Source organism: Chelonia mydas, chromosome 5, assembly GCF_015237465.2.
Source record: "Chelonia mydas isolate rCheMyd1 chromosome 5, rCheMyd1.pri.v2, whole genome shotgun sequence".
Taxonomy (NCBI): domain Eukaryota; kingdom Metazoa; phylum Chordata; order Testudines; family Cheloniidae; genus Chelonia; species Chelonia mydas.
The window spans coordinates 116314514-116317336 of NC_051245.2; the positions used below are offsets into that span (position 1 = coordinate 116314514).

Genomic DNA, 2823 nt, shown 5'->3' on the forward strand with positions numbered 1-2823 from the left:
CCCTGTGCTTCCTCCAGAACTGTGGCCTTTGTGCGCAAGTTGTTGGGTGGCCCCAAACTCTTCTCCCCCAGCCCTCCCCGCAAGAATAGCCCAGTTGCTAGATTTTGAGATGGAGGAAAGTGTCTCTATTCTTTGGTGAAAAGTCCAAATGGAAAATGAAAGGGGACCCAGGAGTCAGCTCTGGGTATTTCCTATCTCTGTGAGGCCGTGCTGCATGAGGCCTCCTGTCTCCATGGAGACGAATCTGTGATGTGCAAGGTATTGTCTCCAATAGCCATGGAAAGGGTCACTGTGTGATGTGCAAGTAGGAAAAGGTAATGCCTGGCGGGAAGGGTGGTGCAACCTATCTTCATGGGAAAGGAAGAAGCAGAGAGAAGAGAATTTGTTGTGAGGCTCAGCCCCTCCAGGAGAACAGTAAAGGAAAGTGGGGGGCAGCACCAGAGGATTTCAGCTCAGAGTGGGTGCACTTGCCACGTGAGCTGAGACAGGCCCCTCTGCTGCCGCTTCAAGACTATACTGACTCTGCCTTCTGTTCTCCACATTCCCACCTGGCCCCTCGGGCATTCAGAAAGTTGGTCCCAGCAGTGATGTGGGGCAACTGCAGCCTCTCTGAGAAAGGGAGACTGGCCCAGCTGCACGGGGCCCAGGGTTTACTGGTATTCGTAAGAGAGAGACTAGAGTCTTTCTTCACAGGAGGCGGCAGTAGGAGCTGTCAGTGCCCAGAGATTGCAGCTATTGCACCCACACTGACCCCATTCAACCATTGCCCTTGCATGCCAGTCATTGCCATCCCCATGGCTGTGCTCCATGACTCTGATATGCTGGATATCAGGGGCAAGCAATTCAGTGAGCCCCCACTCAGGGCTGCCATGTACCTCCCCACGAGGCCCAGCCAAGACTATAGCATGGCAATCCTTGTCGTCTCGGGAGTGGGCACCGTCATGATTGGTGGCTACTGGGCAGGGCTTGCGGTGGCAGCAAAACCTCAGCACACAGAGCACCAGGATGAAGAGGACGAGGAATGCAGTAACAAAGCAGCTGACTGCACCCTCACCATGATCTGTGTTACCATGGTAACATCCTCCTCGCTGCTACGCCTTCTCTATTGCTTCCACAATCGCTTTGTCTGTGTTGTGATTGGGATATTCTACTGCATTTTCTCCAAAGCTCTCTGCAGTTGCCTCTCTCCTTTCGTGAGAAGAATCCCACTTGGAGAATGCAGGATCCACTTGCCCTGTTTACACAAGAGCACACAAGTTCGGATGTTGCTCCTGAAAGTACCTTGCAGCTCCATCACTCTGCTCTGGTGGGTTTTCTGAAATGAGGACTGGTGGGCATGGATCCTACAAGATGCTCTAGGTGTGGCCCACTGCCTCTTCATGATCAAATCCATTCACGTGCCTGCTATGAAGAATTGCACCTTTTATGTATTGGCTTTTCTGGTGGCTGATGTGCTTTACATATTTATCTCTCCTTTCCTAGCCCAATCTAGGGGGAGTATTATGGAGGTAGCAGCTCTCCGCCCCTCAGACTCTTCCATAAATTAAAAGATTCCTTTGGTAATAAAGGTTCTGAAATTAAACTCTTCTCCATTGGATCTCTGTGGCAAGGCATGCAAGATCCTAGGATTAGGGGATATCCTCATTCCAGGCTTCCTTGTAACTTAATGCCACAAATTTGATATTCAGGTACAGTCATCCAAAGTCTATTATGTGGCTTGCACTATAGCTTATGGCACTGGTCTTCTAGGAACCTTTGCTGTCAGGGCATTGCTACAGATAGGCCAGCCAGCTCTACTGTACTTGGTGCCCCTTATGCTTATCACTAGCCTTTTTGTTGCTTTTTGGCACCAGAAGCTCACATTATTCTGGACAAGTCGTGGCTTTGAGAAGAACCTACCTTATCTCCCTTTGGAGAAGGCTCCTGCCAGCTATCCACAGCTCTCAAATAATTCTATGCACCAACATCTCAACAAGAGAGAGAGCAAGAAAAGACCGATCCCATACTCAGCTGAAAAAGACAACAGAAATGAATGATTACAAAGTGAACACAAGTGAGCTCAATTCCATGCCGTATACAGAAGAACCAACCAGCCAAACTGGGGGTGACCATGTGCAAGAAATCTTCTGAGCAGAAAAGAGCAAACTGAACTAGATAATGCAACTCACTGGATTTGATCATATGATCACAAACTTAAACGTCCCTCATCGTGTGTGAAATAGAGGATGCTTTAAAAGGTTTCTCATCTATGATGGTCAGTTATCATTTTAGTGACCATTGCCTTCTTGTTTTCTATGTCATTTTTCCAGGTTTTAACTAAGGCAGCAAGCTGGGAAGGAAATTACAGAAGCCCCAGCACTATCAGAAGCAAGCAGGGTGATTACTACTGCCCCCAACCCCACCCTCACTGCCACAAAAGGGTCTGTGCTCCCCCCCCCAACCCCAAAATTGAAGGATTCCACAACTGTGGCTTTCTTGGGTTCCAACGATGAGCCATTGGTGCCGTAGGGAACAACAGGGGAAAAGTGACAAAATCCCAACCCTTGCAATCATGTTACCTTTTCATAGCTAGCTACATCAGGCAAAAGGCCAAGAAACTTGCTAAAAGTAAACAGACCTGAGGTTCTCCTTTACATTTATCAGCCCTCAAAATTAGGGAGGGATATTGTGGTCATAGATTTCACAGTCCCCAAAGGCAAGTTCAGCTTGTGTTGGCCTGGTTTGGTTATCTGCTACCTTTGTTCACTGGGTTCACCTACTAGTCACATGGTCGCAGTTGTTTCTGCCTTCCCTCTGAGATAGGCAACCGGAACTTCTTCCTGC

At 48.6% G+C, this 2823-nt stretch overlaps 1 pseudogene; it reads left to right on the forward strand.

Annotated features, from left to right (window-relative positions):
- The first annotated feature begins 317 nt into the window (after window positions 1-317).
- LOC102938558 lies at window positions 318-2014 on the forward strand (annotated as a pseudogene).
- Window positions 2015-2823: the final 809 nt, after the last annotated feature.